The 25,189-nt window shown below is 40.8% G+C and overlaps 1 protein-coding gene across 3 annotated transcripts in view; it reads left to right on the top strand.

Annotated features, from left to right (window-relative positions):
- The window catches only part of MACROD2 (MACRO domain containing 2), a 2,312,183-nt gene that overhangs the window by 1,948,708 nt on the left and 338,286 nt on the right, over positions 1 to 25,189 (top strand). The window lies entirely within an intron of this gene.

Raw genomic sequence — 25,189 nt, 5'->3', positions numbered from 1 at the left:
TCATAGGAAACAATATGTTTTGTGGGAAAAAAATGCCATTGAGCATGTTTGGATCCTGAAGTATAATAACAACAGGTTACAAAGAATATGAGATAAGCAAAAACCAACTTGTACCTAACAACTTAAACTTTAAATTTATAAAGTAAATATTGACAGAATTATAGGGGAAAGATGACAAATCCACAGTCATCTTGGCATATTTCATTATCTCCCAAAATGTGATGAATCAAGCAGACCAAAATATATAAGAAGTGAGGAGATGTAACAAATGACATATAATAGTTACTTAACTCAGAGGGATTGGTATGTGTCATAGTGGTATATAGAACACCTCTCTTAGTACTATAGGCATAATTTTTAATAAACAATTTTTAAATTTTATTTTTATTATTTGCTTAACTCCAAAAACATTTTGTATTGGAGTATTGCCAATTAACAATGTTGTGATGGTTTCAGGTAAACAGTAGTGTAATAAATTTTTAAATGAAAAATATTACTTATTGGAAAGTGAAATAATCAGTTAAGTTGCTTTTCCTACATGACTCAAGTAAAGTTAATTGTTGTTGTTTTTCTTTTTAGCTTTTGGTTTTCTTTTACACAGCCAAAAATCATTGTCCCTTCAGAAGAAAAAAAAAATCAGAAAAAATTGTTTTATTAGCATTACACAAATAACTTAGCCTAGATTCAGTATAAGTAATATGCCTCATCTTTTTATTAGCATTGTCTAAATAGAACACAACAGACAGGTAATGAATTGGGCATTGTGTATACAAGTAAAGAAGTGGTTTTCAAAGTTAGCCTACATTGGAATCGCCTGGAGGGTTTCTTCAGATAAGAGTGCTGGGCTCACCTCCAGAGTGTCTGACTCAGGAGGACTGAGATGGGGCCCAGGAATTTGTTACCTGACAAGTTACCAGGGAATCCTGATGCTGCTGGTTGGGGACCACACTTTGGAAACCACTCAACTAGAGGACAGAGAAGCAGAAGTTTACCCAATGTGACTCAAGTGGCTCAAAGCAGTTTCTTAGCCTTCCTGATATGTTTACATTAAATATCTTTTATCTTTTAGGATATTCAATATTTGAATTGTCTTCTCCACAAATGTAAAGTGAAAGTGAAAATCACTCAATTGCATCTGACTCTTTGTGACCCCATGGACTGTATAGTCCATGGAATGCTCCAGGCCAGAATACTGGAATGGGTAGCCTTTCCCTTCTCCAGGGGATCTTCCCAGCCCAGGGGTCGAACCCAGGTCTCCTACATTGCAGGTGGATTCTTTACCAGCTGAGCCATAAGGGAAGCCACAAATGGAAAGTCCATTTACAGTGTAAAAACAGCATGTGCCAACTGGCTAAGTAAGAGCATTAGAAATCTAGGTTATTCCTCCCAGTTTTGCTTTTTATTTTTCTGCCTTTTACTTATATAGTCTCACTCTTGAGCCTTAGAGTTTGGGACATCTTAAGTGCTTAGATATACCATCCCTTGGAAAATAGATAGGTACTGATGAAACCTTGTCAGTGTTTCTAAAGCGTGTGAGCAAAATGGCTACTGAGCTGCTGAGGCATCAGAATTTCCCATGGTGCATTTCAGACATGGGTTGACATGAGAGTCCTAAGTGTATAATACAAAGCAATGCTTTAAACTGGAACAGCAACCTCAGATGTGAAAGAAAAGATACATTGTAGTTCAGGTTTGAGGAGAACAGTCAGAATGTGAACTCTAGAGAGACACTTGTTTGATAACTACCAAAATAAGGTTTTTCATTTGAGCTGATGCTAAACGTTCTCCATCACCCAAAGCCCATAAGTCTTCACACCAGAATGTGCTCTACCTTCTAATTCCTCTCTAAAGGATTCAAAAATCTCCCAGGCGAAGTTAGTTATGTTCCTGTTTTTCTCTTACGTACTTTCATGAATAATATAAAACAATATTGTACAATGGCTATTGGCTTATCTGTTTCCTTCTAAACTGGAAGATCCTTGAGGGCAGAGACCATTTACTTTTGTGTTCTGTAGCAGGCACCCAAAAATGTGCTTCAGGATCTATCAATCATGTATGCACATGTATACATTCATTTGTGTCTGACTGAGACCCCATGGACTATAGCCCACTAGGTTCCTCTGTCTATGGGATTTTCCAGGCAGGAATACTGGAGTGGGTTGCCATTTCCTTCTCCAGGGGATCTTCCCGACCCAGGGATTGAACCCACGTCTCCTGCATTGCAGGCAGATTCTTTACCTCTGAGTCACTGGGGAAGGCCCATACCCGCAGGCTATATCTGCTCAGTAAATATTTGTACAGTGAAAGTCCTTCAAAAGCGAAGGTCTCGTCTTGTCCATCAGCTAGCAGGTCATTCCACCATCAGTACAGTGTCTCATACTGAACTATTATTTATGAAATTTGACTGAAAGGGCACAGCAGGAGCATAACCCTAACATCTCCCAGCATTAAAATTGTGGGGAAAAGAATAAATCCCCAAAGCAGATAGGACTTTATTCCCTGTTGAACCACTCTGTGTACAGACAGGTAACACTATCTCTTCTTGATCTAACATAGAACAGACGCTGGGGCCTTGTCTGTGCCAGCTCCGTCGCCTTGCTACAATCTCCGTGTCATCACTGCCCTCGGTCAGGGCCTTTTGTGTTGTTCCTTCTCACTGTTGGCACTGGCTAAAGCCGCAACCCCATGCTGCCACCATGGGATGTAAATTGCCAGCCCCAACACAAACCCGGTCTCTGAAGAGGCACTTGGTTGGCAGAGTGAAAAGAGAGGAACGCAATGCCATCTGCATTTCCTACTACATAGCTCAATTAGTTGATTGATTTGTAACACTTTAAAAAACATTTTCTAGGCAAAGCAAATTAGGAGAGTGTTTTATAATGTATTCGGTTTAATTAAAACTGCACTAAGTGGAGTACTTTGCTTCTTGGTTCCAGAAAAAAAAAAAAAATATATATATATATATATATATATCACAAGGAAGTCACATATGGTATTGATTTTTAACCTCCCCCCCACACCAAGAAGGAGTAAAATAACATTGTTAAAGGTTGCATCCTCTAGGACTACAGAAGTGCAACTCTTTAAGAGGCTTTCTGTAATTGGAAAATAGAATATTGGGTGGCATGAGAGGACATTAGGATATGGGCTCAAAATAGGGATGGGGAAAGGGGTTGTGGCGGGAAACTGGTAACAGGTTCTGAATTTGCAAAACCAACACCTGCTCCTTGTTGTGCACAAAAGTGTTTATCATCTGGAGGGGAAAAGAAAGTCTGCAACCATTCCAGCTCAATTCAAAGGCTTAAAAACCAGTTGAAAATGTTACATGTATATGCCAGTCTTTAAATAATAAGGTAAATGCATAAACAGTTTCCTGGTATGAGAGTTTTCTGAGTCTGGATCAATTTAGAAGTTACCCCAGCCTCTCCCCCTGACACTTGAATTGTCCCTACAAGGGCTGCTTACTCTGCATCCATGTTACCTGTCACATTAGCAAATGCAAGAGGGCTTCCAAATTGTCAGTCATCTGATTAAACCTTCAAATTATTGGCGACATTTGCATGGGTAATTATGATTTATTTAAAAGCACTTTGTTTGCATTGCTCTTGTCTCAGTTTCTTCAAAGCCAATTATGGAGAAATTGATTGGATTGGTTTGATTTTTGAAATCATTTGGAACTTCAGAACACATTCTCTTTGCATAATTTTTTGAAACTAAAACCAAAACAAAACAATGAAAGGAATACCCTGTGGAAATCTGTAGACTTCACATCTTCAAAACTTGTGTAGCTTTGCTACTAAGTGATTGAAATGAGTTGTGAAACAGGAGTAGTTATTTATCAGTAGAAGGAGAGATCAGAGTAGACCAGTTGAATGGACTGTTTTGGCTCCATCTCATTTGGCTAAATCAGTAATATTCAGCAGCCCCAGGTTTCTTCTGATTCTGTTGGATCTCTCTTCCTGCCTAGAACCCAGAGAATGCTGTTAATACAACTGTCCTCTATCAGAGAAGATTATTTTTCCTACCACAAATATTTTATGAGACTTCATTATTTAAATTCCCTTGGAAGGACTGAAAACTGACTACCCACTCTAGGAGTATCTCCATGAGGTTTTGACTCCTTATTTCTTGTCCTTGCCAACCCTCACACACAAAGGTCCTCAAAATAATGCCTCCGGTTTCTCCATTCACTTTTGACCAGTTGAAGTTCTCAAGTGTTAGTCGCTCAGTCATATCCAACTCTTTGCAACCCCATGGACTGTAGCCTGCCAAGCTCCTCTGTCCATGGAATTTCCAAGCAAGAATACTGGAATGGGTAGCCAATCCCTTCTCCAGGGCTTCCTCCTGACCCAGGGATCAAACTTAGTTCTCCTGCATTGCAGGCAGATTCTTACCATCTGAGCTACCAGGGAAGCCCCACTTTTTATAAGGAATGCTGTAAATTAAATAGAAGAAACAGTTACCACCGGTTTTTCAGAATAGACAATTGCTTTAAAAATATTATTGGTAAATACTGAATTGGCCAAAATGTTTGGCCAACCCAGTACCTGTTGGATATTATTTCTTAATGTTGATAATATCCTGTGTAAACTACCAGTAGCTCATCTCTCAGTGTTCGCTATGGGTTAAGACTCTCAAAGAGACATTGCGGATGAACACATTCTTGTGATTCTATTTTAAGAGGGCTGCTAGTCACCCTACCTTTCCAACAACAAATATGCTAAAAGCTAGCTCTGTGGGAACCCACTGATGCCATAAAGTGTGTTTTCATTAAACATATTATGAATCCAAGCCAAAAATGAAGGAAGGCAATATAGGAGTTCAGATGTTCAATATTACTAATGGGACTAGAAGTAAAAATAATTGCTATTTAATTACAGAAGTGTGTACTCTGATGCACATACGCCTGATGGAGGATAATGACATTGGACACCGAGTATGTTCTGTGGCCGCTGGGAACGTTTGACAGTAATTTACATGTTTAATCAATTAAACATGTTGCCGTGAAAAACTCATCGTGCAATTACATGTTCACTTAGGTGATCAGATAGATACTGAAAATACCTCGGTTTCACTTGTGCCTATTGCCCAAATCACCGCTACAAAAACCGTTTCCAGGTACTTCTGTGTGAGACTCGATGATTGCACTTGACTGTGGGTTTAAAATGCCTACTGCCCTTAGGTCCGATGGCTTAGCCTTGCTCTGGGCACTGTTGTGAAGCAGACTATTTATGGAACAATATTGCCCTCTGGCAGTGAGGCAGCTAGTGGTTTTAATAACTGTTTTATGTCATTTTGACAGCTTTTAAACGAGTCACACCCAACAGCTTAGGCCAGAAGGGAAACATCAGTGAATACCTGCAGGAGTTTTTTATTACAAAACCTGTATGTGCGTTTATGCTAGGAAAATGCTACAATTCTTGTCTTAAAGAAAAGTAGCATCCCCAAGAGGCAGACTGAATTTTTGTCTGTAAAGCTTAGAAAAGAGCAAATAATAACAATACTGGGCTCGTGATACAAGCCGAGAACAGAACCATTCTCCCTGATAGAAATTCACGAGCTGGAGCTCCACAAAGATCAACCCTTTGAGCTGATCACAAAGCTTCTTCCTGTACTTCTTGTTCAGATGCTCCGGGGATCAAAACAGAACCACAGGGTCACGTCTGATCCTTTGGATTGAATCATCTTGAGGAGTGTCTGGGCTTCGTGAAAATGACCCAGGGCTGCTCACTGAAGCTGGAGGAATCAAAGCCGTGGCGGCAGCTGCCGGCTCCTGGAGGGCATCTCAGCTGCTCTCAGCCACTTACTCAGAGTGAATGCCTCCTGAGAGGCAGGTGGGCTTTCCAGCTGGGGCTGGCATTGCAGGGAGGGGGGTCTGCTATGTTTAGAAGTAGAGCACAGCTGGGGAAAGCACAGCTCTGGAAACAGCCTTCTTTCCAGCCCAGCAGGTCCTGCTGATAGTATTTCCGGGATGGGAAGGCAACACTGGTTCTCATCTAGGTCATTGGGACTGGAGAGCCAGGCCTAGAAAAGAGATTCCCCTCATCCCTCCTCATTCCTGGGAACCCTCACCCCCCTTAGATGAGTCCTCTGTCTCTGGGGCATCATGATGGGGAGGGGCCAGGAGAACCCCTAAGGAGAGGGAAGAATAGATCTCAAGGTAGAAATATGTTTGTACATCAGGCGTGCCCTCAGCCACACCTTCTAGTAAAATGCCGAAAATACTCTGCACACTGATCTTCAGCTAATATTTCCTGAATGGACACAGACACCATGGTTTAGAAGGGACTGTTTTTGCAATTATAATTCAATAATGGCAGAAATTAAAGATTTGGAATGTAAAATATGAAGGAAAAAAAAACAAGCAGCATTATTACTATTTTGTTGTTCAGCTGCTCAGTCATGTCCAACTCTTTGCAACCCCATGGACTGCAGCACGCCAGGCTTCCCTGTCTTTCACCATCTCCTGGAGTTTGCTCAAACTCATGTCCATTGAGTTAGTGATGTGAGAGAACATAATTTCGCTAGATTCAGAAAACTGAGTTTAAATGAAGCCTAGAAGGGAATGGAAAACTGTTTCTTCAAATGCTGAAACAAGTCAATAACATTAATTGAACTTATTTTGGATAATCATTTAGATTAAAATTTTTAATTTCTCTAAATTGTCCTTTTAAAAAATTTGTCACATTGTTATCATTCAAGTACCACCTCAGTGGAAAAGGAACGGATTTAGCTTAGTAGAAAATTAAGACAATTACTATAATTGTGCAAAAAATAAAAATAGCTTCACTTATGCACTCAATTGAGGGGGACAAAAAGGCTGATTTGGGTCTATTTCAGCTGACTCAAGAATATATGCTCCACGTATATCTACATCTTAGGGGTAAAATACCAGGAGAACCTCAGGAACATCCCTGGATATGAAACAAAGCAGATGAGGGAAGGTTGGGGCCACAGTGGGGTGAAGTCTCCTAAGCAGGCATGACCCAGGAAGAGCTAGAAAGACCCAGCCAACTATTCAACCACTGATCCTTCCAAGCAACTATTTTCCAAATGATTTCAAAACAAATTAATGACTCTGAAAGCAAAGCAACTCATTTTACCTAGGAAAAGACTGCAGGAAGGTCTCTGATAAATGCAGAACTTTTCTGCATTTATTGCTACAAAGCTTCCCTTAAAACTCCCTCTTTAGACACTACATTTTAATCCACAGAGATTCTCCTTCCAAGAGCTGTGTGGGGCAGGAATCATGCAGGACACAGTTCAGTTCAGTTCAGTCACTCAGTTGTGTCCGACTCTTTGCGACCCCATGAATCGCAGCATGCCAGGCCTCCCTGTCCATCACCAACTCCCGGAGTTCACCCAGACTCATGTCCAGCGAGTCAGTGATGGCATCCAGCCATCTCATCCTCTGTTGTCCCCTTCTCCTCCTGCCCCCAATCCCTCCCAGCATCAGAGACTTTGCCAATGAGTCAACTCTTCGCATGAGGTGGCCAAAGTACTGGAGTTTCAGCTTTAGCATCATTCCCTCCAAAGAAATCCCAGGGCTGATCTCCTTCAGAATGGACTGGTTGGATCTCCTTGCAGTCCAAGGGACTCTCAAGAGTCTTCTCCAACACCACAGTTCAAAAGCATCAATTCTTCGGCACTCAGCCTTCTTCACAGTCCAACTTGCACATCCATACATGACCACAGGAAAAACCATAGCCTTGACTAGATGAACCTTTGTTGGCAAAGTAATGTCTCTGCTTTTGAATATGCTATATAGGTTGGTCATAACTTTCCTTCCTAGGAGTAAACGTCTTTTAATTTCATGGCTACAGTCACCATCTGCAGTGATTTTGGAGCCTCCCAAAATAAAGTCTGACACTGTTTGTACTGTTTCCCCATGTATTTCCCATGAAGAGATGGAACCGGATGCCGTGATCTTCGTTTTCTGAATGTTGAGCTTTAAGCCAATTTTTTCACTCTCCACTTTCACTTTCATCAAGAGGCTTTTGAGTTCCTCTTCACTTTCTGCCATAAGGGTGGTGTCATCTGCATATCTGAGGTTATTGATATTCTCAAGGCAATCTTCATTCCAGCTTGTGTTTCTTCCAGTCAATCGTTTCTCATGATGTACTCTGCATATGAGTTAAATAAGCAGGGTGACAATATACAGCCTTGACGTATTCCCTTTCCTATTTGGAACCAGTCTGTTGTTCCATGTCCAGTTCTAACTGTTGCTTCCTGAACTGCATACAAATTTCTCAAGATGCAGATCAGGTGGTCTGGTATTCCCATCTCTTTCAGAATTTTCCACACTTTATTGTGATCCACACAGTCAAAGGCTTTGGCATAGTCAATAAAGCAGAAATAGATGTTTTTCTAGAACTCTCTTGCTTTTTCAATGATCCAGTGCATGTTGGCAATTTGATCTCTGGTTCCTCTGCCTTTTCTAAAGCCAGCTTGAACATCAGGAAGCTCATGGTTCACATGTTGCTGAAGCCTGGCTTGGAGAATTGTGAGCATTACTTTACTAGCATGTGAAATGAGTGCAATTGTGCAGTAGTTTGAGCATTCTTTGACATTGCCTTTCTTTGGGATTGGAATGAAAACTGACCTTTTCCAGTCCTGTGGCCACTGCTGAGTTTTTCAAATTTGCTGGCATATTGAGTGCAGCACTTACACAGCATCATCTTTCAGGATTTGAAATAGCTCAACTGGAATTCCATCATCTCCACTAGCTTTGTTCCTAGTGATGCTTTCTAAGGCCCACTTGACTTCACATTCCAGGATGTCTGGCTCTAGGTCAGTGATCACACCATTGTGATTAGAACTAACACCCAAAAAAGATGTCCTTTTCACTATAGGGGACTGGAATACAAAAGTAGGAAGTCAAGAAACACCTGGAGTAACAAGCAAATTTGGCCTTGGAATATGGAATGAAGCAGGGCAAAGACTAATAGAGTTTTGCCAAGAAAATGCACTGGTCATAACAAACACCCTCTTCCAACAACACAAGAGAAGACTCTACACATGGACATCACCAGATGGTCAACACCGAAATCAGATTGATTATATTCTTTGTAGCCAAAGATGGAGAAGCTCTATACAGTCAGCAAAAACAAGACCAGGAGCTGACTGTGGCTCAGATCATGAACTCCTTATTGCCAAATTCAGACTGAAATTGAAGGAAGTAGGGAAAACCACCAGACCATTCAGGTATGACCTAAATCAAATCCCTTATGATTATACAGTGGAAGTGAGAAATAGATTTAAAGAGACTAGATCTGATAGATAGAGTGCCTGATAAACTATGGATGGAGGTTCGTGACATTGTACAGGAGACAGGGATCAAGACCATCCCCATTGAAAAGAAATGCAAAAAAGCAAAATGGCTGTCTGGGGAGGCCTTACAAATAGCTGTGAAAAGAAGAGAAGCGCAAAACAAAGGAGAAAAGGAAAGATATAATCATCTGAATGCAGAGTTCCAAAGAATAGCACAAACAGATAAGAAAGCCTTCTTCAGTGATCAATGCAAAGAAATAGAGGAAAACAACAGAATGGGAAAGACTAGAGATCTCTTCAAGAAAATTAGAGATACCAAGCGAACATTTCATGCAAAAATGCAGGATACAAGGTGGATATTTTTCATTTTGTTCTATTTAGTTTCCTTGTGTGGTCAGAGGTACACATCTCACATCTAGAAGCGTAATCTGGTCAATAAATTGAGTAGGCCAGTGTCAATAGGATCAAAACCTTGGCTATGTCTAAGTTTGAGTAATAACAATGAGAATATTGATAATGATAGCAATAATAGCAATGAGTGTCACTACTTTTTGGAAGATTTAGATAGACTAACTACTGTTTATAAATATGCCTTTTAAGAATCACAGAATCCTGCGAGGCAAGTATTACTATTTCCAGTTTACTCAAAGGGAAAATAAGGACAAGGGCCTTATTTTGATTGTTCATGGGCCAGAGCTAGTAAGGATTTGAACTCAACTCTCCCCCAAATCTATGTTTTATGACCTCGTGCTACTTTTATTGGGCTGGCCAAAAAGTTCATTCATGTTTTTTCTATACGATGTTAAGAAAAATGAACTTTTTGACCAACCCAATATTTCTCCAGATTAAAATAGGAATAGGTGGTCTGGTGTAGATGGTGTTGTTGACCATGATCCTTAACCCTCCCTGTACCCATGTCCTTTGCCCTATGACTCTGGATCTGCTCCTACTAAAGGAACAGAGTCTATTTTCCCATCCCACACACTTTGATCTTCACTTTAGCCATTTGACTTGCTGTGGCTAGAGGTGACAGGCTGCTGGCAGCTCTTAGTCCAGGCTCTCGTTGGCCACAGGGCCTCTGCCTGTCTTCCCACTCACTGTCATGGATCTGAGAAGACCAAGTCCTGCTCAGCTTGCTGGCCCATGAACACAAGGCATGCATGGGACCTTGCTGCCCAGGGTCACCTGCTAATAAACCTCAGATGACCCAGAGATGAGGAAGCAGTAGTGAATGATCATTGGCATCTGAGTTTTGGATGTTTTCATAATTGCTGAGTCTGATTTGCAGAATCTGTGCTGAATGAATGGGTATGCATGCACACGCACACACACATATACACATATATATCATCTTCACACTGTGTGCTCATTTGTGTCCGACTCTTTGTGACACTATGAACTGTAGCTTTCCAGGTTCCTCAAGGGATTCTCCAGGCAAGAATACTGGAGTGCCATCTCCTTCTCCAGGGGATCTTACCAGCCTAGAGATAAAACCTGGATTTCCTGTGTCTCCTGTGTTATGGGTGGATTTTTACCAATGAGCCATTGGGAAAGCCATATATATGTATATATATATATACACACACACACACACACACACACATACATTCACACACCAAATTGAGTTTAAGTTTGTTGTCATGTTCAGGTTAGTTGTGTCTTTGCGACCCCATGGACTATAGCACACCAGGCTTCCCTGTCTGTCACCAACTCCTGGAGCTTACTCAAACTCATATCCATTGAGTTGTTGATACCATTCAACCATCTCATCCTCTGTCGTCCCCTTCTTCTCCTGCCTTCAATCTTTCCCCGCATCAGGGTCTTTTCTAATGAGTCAGTTCTTCGCATCAGGTGGCCAAAGTATTGGAGTTTCAGCTTCAGCATCAGTCCTTCCAGTGAATATTCAGGGTTGATTTCCTTTAGGATGCACTGGTTTGATCTCCTTGCAGTTCAAGGAACTCTCCAGAGTCCTCTCCAACACCACAGTTCAGAAGTATCAATTTTACATCCAGAAAATTATTTGGTGAAATAAATATTTAACTCTCAAAGGAGAGGGAGTTTCAGTATTGTTTTCCTTTGAAAAACTCTTCCATTTCTTTCTTGATTTTCCCATTAAAAGCTTAGCTGCTTAGCTCTTCTTTGGCTTTTGATGCGTTTTCCTGGTAACTGACACATAAAGAGACACTGTGCTGCTGAGAGGCATTGAGGCCCCCACAGGGCAGAGACAGTCCAGCAGTCCTCTGCCAAATTCCATCCTGGTGACTCGCAGCTGTAGGGCTATCTGAGGTGGTTTTGACTTTGAACAAGATCATCAGTGGCCAACCATTGTGAATTGGAAGGAAATTTTGCAACATCAGAGTCTGCCATCAAGTGGCATCATGTCATCTTATAAATTACTAGGCTACAACGCAGAAGGGAAAAAATAGTGTACATACATACATTGACACACACACATGCACACACGTTTCACAAAGCATTTGAAGCTGTTCTCAGGTTGTGATTGAGTCAGAGAGTCTTGTAACTTTGACTTTTAGTGCTTGAAATGACTGTTTGATACAGTCATAGTTATATTCTTAAACTATGATTGAGCATATACGATGAAGTGAATAACTGGCTTAATATTGACAGAAATCACATTCAATTAATCTTGCCTTAAAAAGGCGAATTTTCATCTCAACATTTTAACTTGGTTCACGTTACTCTCACTGAGAAAAGGGGATTTGGGTCAGTTGTCACAAAGGCAAGCTGAGGTAGTCTAAGGCCATTCAGTTTTATGGTCAGTTGATTCGTTTAATGTTTGCTTTTCTGATGCATAAGTAGAAATTGACACATTATGATAGTAGGAAATCTGTGAAATATACCCTGATTTTCTAATATAAAGTGGGAAATTGAGAGTCTTATTTTATGCAGGTTAGAATGTTAGTAAGATTTGCATAATTTTAATAACATGTTAAAGATTTTCCCTTTTAAATCAAAAGATTCCAGGGTTTGTAGTAGGATATGCTCTCTTCTGCCTTGGTGGTTTGAGGGGGTAGGTACAGTAAATGTTTTCCCTTCGAGGGGGTAGGTTCAATAAACAGTGACTGACTGGAAACGGTCAGCCAGAAACAAAGCCCCGCCATTCCACAGAAGAGAAACCTGTGATTAAGGGAAAGCTGACTGCATTGTGTCTCATTGACCATATTTACCTTGTTTGAACTTGCAAACCGATCAGATGCAGCCTAGGATTTATGTTCCGTTTTGTAACCTTTCTGTGTCTTCTGTGTTTAAAAATGTTTTCTGTGATATTGATCTGGTTAGATGAACATCACTTACATGTGGAATCATTAACTAGTCCTGATTTGGCTGATTGTTACAAGGAATATTTATTCCGTATCCATTCTATCCCCCCTTGAAATCTGCAGTTCTCTACATGGATGTCTAATGGGCATCTTACAATTAACTGTCTGAAGAAAGCTCTTGACTTCACTGCTTATACCAACATTGTTTTGCCTCAGTCTCTTCCACCACCATGAATGGTCTTGCCATTCACCCATTTCCCCAGGTCCAAGCGTGGGAACCTTCCTTGCTTTCTCACCCTCTCTCATACCTTTCCTCCAATCTGTGTGTGAGCCCTACCAACTCTGACTTCAACGTCTGTTCTCTTCTAGTGTCACCATCGTTCAAAGCATCACCATCTTTAATTTAAGCGGCTCATGGGTTTCCCTGGTTTCACTCTTTGTCCACAGTACTTCTAACACAGCCCCTGGGGTGATTTTTTTTTTTTTTAAAGCACAAACAGATATATCCATTCCTTGCTTGGAAACCTGTAGTGGTTTCCTAGCACCTGCTGAATAAAACCTAAATTTTTCATCTTAGTCTGCAGTTATGTTTAAGGCTTAGTCCCCGCTCCTCTCTCCAGTGTTTTATCCTGCCGCTGTCTGCCCTGTTCAGTCTATGCCTGCTGACCTTCCTGCACTTCCCTGAACACGCTGTGTTTGTTCCCGAGCTCGGTGCCTTTTCACTGCTGTTCCCTCTGCCTGGAAAACCGCCCTGCTCCCATCTTCTCTAGCTCTCTCTCTCACCTGTTCCAGGTTTCTTCTCAAATGCCGCTTCTCGCAGAAGCGTTCCCTAGCTGCTCTAACACAGCGCTTCCCGCTCTGCAGGCCCTTACTCTTCACCTGCACTGCAGCGCAGTCTGCCCCCATGGACAGCTAGACAGGTGTTTGTTCTAAGAAGGTGATTTTGGCTGCACTTGGTACTTTTTAAAATACGGATAGAAGACTCCTGTTGCCAATTCCAACACTGAGCTCTAGACACTGTTCTTTGCTCAAATTTATAATTCTGCTGCCATTTTCCTGGCTCCTCTTACCTACAAATTACTCACATATGGACCAGTGTGACTTCCTTGTTGTAGTGATGACTTCCCTGTTTACCAGAGATGGGTGCTCTAATTTGCATTACAGAAATACTCATTATAGCAGAGTGCATGGTACAGGTTTGTAAATGCATGGAAAATAGCACACGCAAACTGGAAGGATACATGCACATGATTAGAGTAGGAGGAGGATTTTCATTTTTCAATCCATACAGTCTGTCTTCGCCTCTTCTTCATATGCTGTTTCTATATATTTATGTGTTTCTTCTGTTAGAAAACCAAAACTTAGTGAGACCCAAAAATGAAATGAAGTGAACATGTTTACAAAAACAAGAAAGAAATATGACAAGTGAGACATATCACAGATATATACACGTGTGTGGACAGATCAGTAGATCAATCTTCTCCTTGGCATAACTTCAAACAGTATTTTTTTTTACATTGCAGTGACAATCTATGCAATACAAATATTTGTACTTCTATACTTTCAAGAGAAGCTAATTTGATACAAACGTCTATCCTTGTGTCTTTTACTTCCATTCATGGAACCAGTAAAAAAAATTCAGAGAGCTACAGAGAAAGGGGAAGACAGGGAAAGAGACAGGCAGTGGAGGAGGCGGGAGGAAGAAGACAGTGAATATCATTCTTCTTCCTCCACTTGAGGACTGCTCGTGTGTGTGTGTGTGTGTGTGTGTCATTTGTTAATTGTTGGTCCCACCCCAGTGAAGCATGCTTTTTATTGTGAGTCTTGTCATTGATTTTACAGGTTCAGAGAACTTTTCTAATTTTTCTACTGCCTGAAAATCCCCTAACTGCATGTCACAATTCTCTCTAGAGCCTTCTGAAATCTCTCTTTTGACAATTTATGATGATGCTTCTGATCTGGAGATCTCTTTCTGAAAACCAAAGCTCCAACCACCACAAGCCTTGTCTGCCGGTGCCATTCTTCTTATGGTTTCCTTTTCGCTGTGTGAAGTCTTAGCGCTCTTTCTTTAGAATAGCATCAGATTGGCTTTTTCTGAGAGAAAGACATTTTTCCTTTGGTGACCCACCTTGATATTCCTTTTCAGTGATTAGGAAGCATTCCTTTCTCTTCTAGTCCTCAAGTAATTAATTGATTATTAAACTTGGATAGATTATCCTTAGCTGCTCATTTCTTCCCACCCTATCTTTCTTCATTTGCTCAAGGGCAAAGCCACCCCAGTCTTCATTCTTGTAGGTCGTGTTTGTTCACATTCATGTTTGCAAGCCAACGATTTCACAATTTTAAAATAAACAGTGGGATAATTTTCAAATATTAAAAAATAAAGTCTTTTAAAAATCACCTATATGTTCTACTGAAGTTAAGGGTGAGCATTTATGCTGGTTTCTTTTGCTATTTGCTAAGAAGTTTCCTTTTCCTTAAAAACATTCAAGTACCTGAAACCACCATTCACCCTAATCTGATGAAGAGTGACCCTAAAAAAGCTGTCTTCCCAAACAAGCTTTGTGGACTTGACATAGACAGATTCCCAAAGAAAAGAGATGACTTGACCCAGCTTTTATTACTTAGATAACTGATGGGATAATGGGCAATTACAACAACACTTTTCTTATTTGAGACACTGTAACAGTTACTTTTTGCTACATAACAAACCACCCCATAATATAATGACTTAAAAAACACCTCTGCATGTACTACCTCCATCTCCAGCTGGCTAGCCCAGACTTGTACACAGGATAGAAGGCATCCACCCAGCCAGAGAGGGCAGACCCCAGGGCACAGGAACTTCTCAGGTCTCTGATTCTGTTGTATTTGCTAATGTCCCACTGGCCAAAGCAAATCACGTGTCCAAACCCAGACTCAAAGAAGGAGCTCTCCCATCTCTTCCTGTGAAGAAATGCAAAGAATTTGTATACATTTTTGGCAATCTATGGCAGACATCAAAAATGAGAAGGTGACTTCTTTTTTCTATTATAATGGTTACAGAGTAACACAAAATGTGTACTTTCTCTAGACAATGAGTAATTATCTTTTTTTTTTTTTTTTTGTATGCTGTTACTCTTTTTGCCAAAGCATGTATGGATCATCTGTTGGGAGGAATAGCAGAAGCCTTGTGGTATACCACATTCTATGGATGCTGGTGACAATTTATTCAACTCCGGAGAAGTGCCTCAGATTGTACAGACTGTGTGCTGCACAATCTAGGAGATGCTATTCACACAATATTCTTAGTGATTTTAGATTTTTATGACAATTTCTTGGTAAATAATAGATAAACATTTATTTACACTTCTTACAAAAGTGATTTTTTGGCTTGTGACTTATGCTGACAAGCCCATTCTTTCTCAAATGAAGAAGGACTTGTTATAATAAAGGGTGAGGAAGTCCTAAACTTGCATAAATTATGTTTAGCTGTTCATTTCTTTCCATCTTGTCTTTTTTCATTTGCTCAAGGGCAAAGCCACCCCAGTCTTAATTCTTGTAGACTGTATTTGTTAACATTCATGTTTACAAGTCAACAATTTCACAATATTAAAACACATCTAGAATTGTTTCTCTTTGGGCTCCATTTTTTTCTGAAGTTCATCACTAAAAGACTTTTTTTCCTGTCTTAATGTGTGTGTGTATGTATATGTGTGTATATATATATATACACATTTTTTTTCTTCCTCTCAGGAAATTTCTGCTGATTCTTTTGACTTTTGATTGCCAAAGGCACTCTATATTCCTGAAGGCTGTGATGTTGTCTCTTGGAACTGGAAGCGTTAAGGTTATTTTGGAAACCCAGGAGGTACTACAGCCTACTAAGCATGTGTAGCAAGCCTGTATTTTCTGTAAGTTTAATGATGCATATTGTAGCTCATTTGAAAAAGTGGTGTATTTTAACAAGATATGTTCTATTCTAATATCGAAATACTTCATTATTGGGATTTTTATGCTGTATTATGTAGCATTCTTTCAAGCCATTTATTTGTACTGAGAATCTTGCAAGGAGATTTTACAATCCTTAATTTTTGGCAAATGTCATTGTAACAACTTTGGAAATCTTGACGTAAAACCACAGTGCATTGTTGGATAAGAAAGAGGTGCAAATAACTTCATGGCTTATTTCTGTTAACCAAGCTTTTCCATCCTTTGAAATAGGTAACATGAAGCATTTAAAAAATATGTATCTGTGAGCAGACACCATTTATAAAACAATAGCCTAACTTAGAGTATTAAACTTCAGTCACAAAAATAAAATGAAGCAATAAATAAGAAATAAAAGGTGTGTATGGGTATGTCTGTTATAACACTGCAGTCATTACAAAAAGTAACACTGAGTCTCTATATTAACTTCCTCTGAAAGAGCTTAAATTTATATTTAAGAGGGAAAGAGTAAAAAGCAAAGAAAGTTGGGAACTGTTTAAGCTTGTTTATCTTCCTGAGAGGATGTTAGTGACATATTAAAAATGCATTTATCATTGATAACTGGCTCACATTCCTTAAAATATTAAAGTTTCCAGGTGGACATATATACAGAGGCGTGTATACATATACACAGGCGTACATACTACAAATACGTTTTAGTTTGCATTTGAAGGAGGTTTATCTTACCCACAAATGTATCAGGCAGCTACTAGCGTAATAATGCTGCCTAACACACTAACCTATAACTCAGTGAGTTGCAGCAAGAAGCACTTATTTTATTGTATTCTTTTAATTTAGATCGGCCAAAGCAACTCTGCTTCAGGTTGGGCTTTGACCTTGGCTTCAGGCTCAGGTCTGGAAGGAAGGACTCAGTCCCATTCCGCGTGTTTACCTGTAGGGCTCAAGGTAAGGGGGCAGCAACTGCCTGGGGCATACGCTCCTCAGGGAGAACAAACACAGAGCCAGGCCAGACGCCCAAGCGTGGTGAAGGCTTCTGCTCGCGTCGCCTCTGCTGGCAGTCCTCTGACCAAATCGAGTCTTCCCTCAAACCCAGATCAGAGAAGCATGACCATGTATTCTGTCCACAGGGACGTGAGAAGAGCCATGAAGACTTACAGAACAATAGCCTGGTGTTTCACCTTCACGTAAGAAATATTATAAACTTAGATTCCTAAAGAGACTGCCAGCAACCATTTGAATAAAGTAGTCTGTGTGGGAAATGAAGCAAACAGCAGAGGGGAGATGCCTTCAGAAGAAGACAGCAGAGACTCAGCTTCAAGGATGATGGCTTAAGAGGAATTCCCAGGGAATTTCTGCAGTAATTTGATGTTCAGAGAGAACACACAGCAACTCAGAATCTTATGTTAAAATTTTTCATTTTTAAGTGTTGGAAATCAACATACTTTTAAAAATCATGTTTGAGCCAAACAAAAAAATGTGCAGACCAGCTGTAATATAAAGACTGCCATTTGCAACCTTTGATCAAAAATGGCGTTCTGTTACCAATACACAGCCTTGTAAATACACATTTATGAAAGCTTGAAAATCTTTCTTTGTGTCCAACAACAGCAAGGCCACAATTCTGCTGTATCACACGCAGGATTAACATTGGCCAGCCTCTCCAGCCTATCCCTCCATAGGCCTCCTACAAATAAAATATACATATTAGTCACATATAATAGTAATAATACGCTATTCTATTATTAGACAGCCACATAATTTACACCGTGCTTTCAAGTACCTCCACTGATTTAAATGGTGGCATTATCATTTTGTAGATGAGAAAACTGGAACTCAGGAAGATTATGTGAGTCTTCCAAGGTCATAGGTTCAAGGTCATAGCAAAAGTTAAGATTCTGGTCATTTAACCCCCTCCCAAATGGCGAGGAGGTTAGATAATCATAAATCTACAAAACACCAAAGCTATTCTGGCTAATGTTATGATTTGATTCTAATATTTAATATGTAGTAGAGTGATACTTTTAAATGTCTTCTTTTTTAGGCATTTAAATCCTTTCTTTGATGAAGAGTTAGTGAAAGTCCACAAGATAATCATGATGTTACTGTTATCCTGTTTTACGCTTTGAGTTACATCAGCTCTTATGTCTTTAAACCTCTTTCCCCTCAGATGGTTAAATAATGATTATCTTGTCTAGACATAATTGGTTTTGTTTTATGATTCCACTTGACCCCCAGTAACACAGTGTGATTTTATCATGTTACATATGTTACATTGTAAATGCCGAATGCTATTTTTCTTTAATTAGAGAAATATGATGATTCAGTGTTTTATGACATGTTCCTAAAAATGAGCGGATAAAGATTGATTCTCCTGCAAATCAGTCACACGACTTTCGGCTCTGACATCTCATTTTACTCTCCAGATTGTCTGAGGAAAGTAAGATGATGCAAGAGCACTCAGAGCTCTTTAGAAAGACACAGTTTTCATCCAGGTTCACATTACTTATTAATTAATCTGATCAATTCCCTGTTAACTCATTCTAACAATTCAAGCTCTGCTGGCCAAGTGTGTTTCAGTGATTTATTTTCATATTTAATAGAGCTGTGCAATATATTACTCAGAGATTGATAAACTGAGCATTATAAAGTTCAGTGTTCAAGTGGATGTTCTTCTTTTTCATGAAGATTAGTGATAAAAGACAGCCTTCTAGGAGGTGCTGACTGTATTCCCCCAAATTACAAAGAAAGCAAAATAATGAATAGACGTCTTGCACTTGAAAGAAGTCACTTAATAGTTCCAAGCAAAGTTTACAAAACAAGAAGATGAAGGGGAGATACAGTTTCCACTTAATTTCCTTTCTCGGTATTTTGCTGCTGTTTTGTTGTTAATAGCAGCCTCAGAGCATGAGTCAAATGTCTTCCATCAAAGGAAAGCAATAGTGATGTACATTTTGCACTTAGTAAAATCCGTTTGATCATGTCAACTAAAAAGGAAACTGTTTTCTCTCTTTCCTCTTCCTGTGTTTCTTCAGTGTAATGAAATAGCTTCCCTCAGAGGTCAGAAGACTCTGCCATTTCACTTTCCTGGGCTCTGAGACCATTGTAACCACCTCCTTTGAAACTTGCTTTGTGTTTAGGGGAGTTTTAATAGATGGTATGAACTGGTGCCTAAAGGGGGTAAAAGTTATCTATATGTAAAAGCAATGAAGTTACAGGAAAGTCTGAGCCATTCAGGAGAGTTATGTTAATTGCTGTTTCAAAATGCTTGCTCCGCTGGCTTCCTCAGCGCCTCCAGGGCCCACTTTCCTCTCAGTGACTCCACTCTGTGTCTTTTCCTGTTTATACTGTGCCATTTAGAGTTTTCCAGTCCCCTTCTCCTTTGCAGTCTCAAAAGGCGCCTGCTCGTGGATCCACGGTCTACTTTTGAGTGTATTCTGGAGATTCTGAGGTGTCAGAATTCCCCTGGAGGCCTCTTCAGGCTGAGTGGTGAAGGAAGGGCCAAAATTCTCACTTAGGAGCGAGTCTCCCTAGCTGGAGAGCCAGGTGGAGACTCTAGAGTGAGCACCCTGGGAGACAGGGGACAGAAAGCTGGACTTGTGCCCCACAACACACGCGCGTTTTCATTGCCCTCCCCTCCGAAAGCACTGTGAAGAGAATAAAGTCTCATGGGGAGAAAGGGAGTAAAAGTATTTTTTATTTTGTGTGGTAACAGTAATACTTTTCCCTCTATCCATCTTCTACAGAAAAACATGTATTAATGAGTGTATGACTGAGCAATTTCATTTGATTTTGAATTTGACCCTATTCCTACATGCATTTAAATTGCCTTGGGCCCCCATGCCATATCCTATGAAACAGCCAAACCCTTTGTGCAACGCGTTGCTAGGTTGTGAGATATTTTTGGCTTATGAAAGAATGGTGGGGAACAGGGAGTTCAGACCAGCATTTCTCGAAGAGAGCAGGCTAACTAAGAAGGTGAGACCACCCCTGAACAGACTGCAATATTTCTTGATTTTGAGGATGTTTCTTTGGAATCCAAAACGAAGAATGAATTTGGCCTCTCATAAATACTAAGATAACTTGATGATTGGGATCACTCAGACATAAAGGAATGAATTATGACAAAAGTGGAAAAATGTTTATAGTTTCCCCCTACATCCCTGAATTTATAGGCATGAAACCTGAGTATAGGATTTCAGGCCTGAATGCTTAGATTTACTTGAAACCCGAGGGCTTTGTAGATCCTGCAGAAGTATTCCACTTGGCCAGCGTAGGTTGCTTCTATTTCCACGGTATTTTAAACACCAGATGAAGTTTTTGACAAGGTTTAACAATCAAATATTTCCCATAGAAATCCAGATTTCTGGCTTCTCTTGGAAGACCTGGGTACACATGCTCAAGAACTGAATAACAGCTGCTTCTTTAGGGAGCAGCCTTCTCACCAAGCCTACGTGGTCACATCCAATCGCCTACCCTACCCCCGAAGCCCCCTCACACACATATACCCTCACAAGTCTGACTCCTGGCACCTCTGACTTCCTTTCCTGACCTTCTGGGCCGCCACTGCTGTTGTGTTTATCATGCAGCCTCTCCAATGTCCCAAGATGTTCTCTGGAGTAATGGGCTTTGTTCATCTGTGAGCCTTCCCTCACTCCAAGGCTCAGTGGGACCCACCTTGGTATGTCCGCTGACTGATACTGGCTACTCCCTGCCTAAGCTCTCCACCCCACTCAGTGCTGGCCCTTCATGTTGTGGATTCCAGGCTGTCATCTTGAACTTGCTCCGGACCACCCCAGTGTCAACCTAGCAGTCACTTAAATCAAGTCACATAATAAAACAATTAAGCAGCTAGGCAATGATGATATATACATTGATGCTACTAATGTGCATACCTACAAGGGTGTTCTCTTTCTAAATTAAATAACAATACAAACATTCCCTTTTGAAAGTTAATTTGCACATCTGCCCAACAGCAGCATATTTACCCCAAAAAATGCATTTCGGTTTTACAGGAGGTGGGAAAAAAATGCCAAACTAAATTTCACGCTTTGATTACTCAACAAGAGAGTATATTGATGACACAAGTTGTCCTGAGCGAGGTACTGATTATATTTAAGTGCCATAGATTTTCTTGGAAGAAATTGCAATCACTGTAAGTACTTAGCATTGCATTGCTTACATGGAAAGAATGTGACTGTTGAGATGAAAAGAAACCTCCTTAGTATAGATTAGTTGGACGATTGTCCATTAAATATGAATGAAAGTTGGAATTCAGCTCATTGAAATTCAGTGCTAGAGCCTATAAAAACAATAGTCCTTATTTGAGGATCTGCCAGAATATCTGCTGAGCTTTTTTTCCTGGAGTGTTATTTGTTGAGGTTATATGAATTTAGAGACTTGTTTCTTCTTGCTGCTAGCATAAATGTGTGTGTGTGTGTTTCTGTGTGTGTGAATGTAAATATACAGGTAATGTGTATGTCTGTTTATGAGTCTCCCTACTTCAACCAGAGAAGCATCTAACTCCTTTATTTAGTTTTATGTAGTGAGGTTCCATGTAAAATCATACTTAAAAAGAAAATGCTGGTGTTGGTAAGCAATACCAGCTGGACTAACGTAGTCCTGCTTTTCGGCTTTCTATATGAGAATATGAGACTGAGGCATTGCAAGAGTTTTTCAAATTCAGGTACTGGTAATGGTCAAGCCAAATTTAGCACACAAAGCGCAAAACTCCTGGTCAAGTCTTTGCACTTTATTTGCCTAGTATTTGTTGGTTATTTGCTTTGTGTAGAAACTGTGTCTCACCTGAATTATCTTGGTAAACAATCCCACTAACCCCATGGAGTCAATATTATCCATGTTAGAGATGAGGATAAAAGTCCTCAGGGCAGATAAGTGATTTGGCACGGTCACATAGACATAAAGTGCAGTCAGAATTCCAGTCTGGCTTAATCTGATTTCCAAAGCCTATAACCATTATCTTAAGCACCTTTCTCTACTGTTCTCATAACGATTTTTATCCAAGATGGTAGAATAGACCATAAGTCAAATTGAGTGATTGTCTACATCCATGCACCGAATGACAAAACGTACTTGATCAATTTTAATAACTCTGTACTAGCCTTAACTCCATTGTTGTATCAAATTTGAAAAGATCAGCTCCCTGAATCCAGAACCCATGAGGTCAGAGTTGAGAATCATGCAAGTGATTATGGACTTTGATTTCTTCTGACCTGAGAAGGCAGTGGAGAGCCTCTTGGTGTGTTTATGCTGGGAGGGACTGGGGGCAGGAGGAGAAGGGGACGACAGAGGATGAAATGGCTGGATGGCGTCACTGACTCAATGGACGTGAGTCTGAATGAACTCTGGGAGTTGGTGATGGACAGGGAGGGCTGGCATGCTGCAATTCATGGGGTAGCAAAGAGTCAGACCCGACTGAGCGACTGAACTGAACTGAATTGTCAATACAGGTTAATGACAGGAGCCAGAGCCAGGACAGGTGGGAAATGATGCTTTATGAGTAACCCTGAGAGACCAGCTGGAAGAGAAATCCAACAAAGCAGAGTTTGTAAAAGTTACCAGTAAGAGTTTGGATAGCAGTGTGCTCACCAGCCTATCTTTAAACAGTCTCAGAGGAACTTTACCCTAGTTGGGTTACCCTGAAGACACTGCGGCAGATACTATTATTATAGTAAATTCCCAGTGGATAGGATGGATGCTGCTGAAGGGCACCATGGCAATGCCATCTCCCCGTTTTGACAGACATGTAATTCAGTCTTTCATAGTTGCTAAAGAAAGGATGATCACTTCTGACCCTGCTCAAAATGGCTAGAGTCCACTCCTAAAACATCTGAACCAAGTCACTCTCACTGATGTGCTCTTGCCCTGCCCCTTGAAGTGCTTCAATCTGGCTTTGTCTGCACATAGCAAAATAAAATGACAAATAGGGGTGTTTCCAAAGCTAGTGTAGGTCTGACCAGTTATTTCAAGTAGGGATGTTCTTTAGCTAAATGAGGTACTCACCATCCTTAGGTGGACTTGAACTTGAGGTTGGTGTACCTACAGAATGTCAGGTACAGAGATCACCACTGAGTTAGTGATAGTCATACATGCTACTGGGCTTCCCAGGTGCTCAGTCGGTAAAGATTCCATCTGCAATGCGGGAGAAGCGGATTCCATCCCTGGATTGGGAAGATCCCCTGGAGGAGGGCATGGCCTGGAGAATTCCTATGGACAGAGGAGCCTGGTGAGCTACAGTCCTTGGTGTCGCCAAGAGTCAGACACGACTGAGCAACTAGGCACGGCACATACGTGCCATCTGGAGTAAAGAAATCACTCCCCCAGCTCTGGAGATAGAGATGGGGCTTCTGGGAGTGATGTTAAATCTTTCAGGAAACCGCTGTCTCATCAATGGACCGAAGTAAGCGTTTACTAAATAGCACCTCCGCCATCTCACGTGTGATGTGAGTAGTTTCTGTGTCCCAGCTGAAGGAAAGTTCACAACCCTTATCAATGCTGTCACTTGGATGATAATGTAAGAACATGTTAGAATCTCTAGCTCATGAGAACAGTGATTTTTAGGTATTTTTTGTTTGTTTATGGCTGTGCTGAGTCGTTGTTTTTGAGTGGGCTTCTCTAGTTGCAGCGAGCACGGACTACTCTTGGTTGCGGCGCTCAGACCTCTCATTGCAGAGGCTTCTCTTGTCAGAGTGAGGACTCTAGGGCGCACAGGCTCAGTAGCTTTGCCGCACGGGCTTAGCTGCTCCTGTGCATGTGGAATCTTCCCAGACCAGGAATTGAACCCATGTCCCCTGCATTGGCAGGTGGATTCTGTCCACTGTGCCACCAGGGAAGTCCCGTTAGATATAGCTAAGAGATTAAGATATGTGAGTTTTTCTCCTCTACATTCAAGAATAATGGAAGAATTAAAGTAACTTTAGAAGTTCTTTTGTTTGTTTAAAAAGCATTTTTCCCCAAATACTGAAGTATTTTAAAATTCATTGAAATTTCCACTGTTTCCAGTGACTCTGTGCACATTTTCAGAGCAACAAAGATTACACATAGAGTGCCTTCTACAAGGAGATGAAGCTTTTTTTCCCCTTAGTGGTTCCCAAACTCAATTTTATTTCATCAGGAAACCCCATAGTATACTGTAGACATCTGCAGGCACACAGAAAGTGAAAGTGAAGTCGCTCAGTCGTGTCCGACTCTTTGCTACCCCGTGGACTGTAGCCCACCAGGCTCCTCCGTCCATGGGATTCTCCAGGCAAGAATACTGGAGTGGGTTGCCATTTCCTTCTCCAGGGGATCTTCCCAACCCAGGGATCAAACCCAGGTCTCCTGCATTGCAGGCAGACGCTTTAACCTCTGAGCCACCAGGGAAGCCCGACTGCAGCTAAATCCAAGTGGACCCAGGGCAGTTCTTTCTGCAGAGTTCTTGAGGAGGTAGAAGAGGGTTTGATGAGATTATTTGAATCTCTAGTTGCATTTTATTCTGCCATGTAGCCTGGCACTTAGTATAAGACCTTAACCCTAAATATTTAATTACTTTACTTACGTTAAAGCTATTATAAAATATACAGTGACAGAAATGGAGGAACTGTTAGCTTAGGTGGCATGCCAGCTCAACATGAGAAGGGGTTCCGTCTGTCTCCGGTGGATTTATTCACAGGTGCTTCGTGAGACCGATTTTAAGCTGCCTCCATCCCTCT

This window comes from Bos indicus x Bos taurus, chromosome 13 (genome assembly GCF_003369695.1).
Source record: "Bos indicus x Bos taurus breed Angus x Brahman F1 hybrid chromosome 13, Bos_hybrid_MaternalHap_v2.0, whole genome shotgun sequence".
Lineage (NCBI taxonomy): Eukaryota > Metazoa > Chordata > Mammalia > Artiodactyla > Bovidae > Bos > Bos indicus x Bos taurus.
The sequence above is the reverse complement of the archived record's forward strand: the minus strand, read 5'-3'. Positions and strand labels throughout refer to the sequence as shown.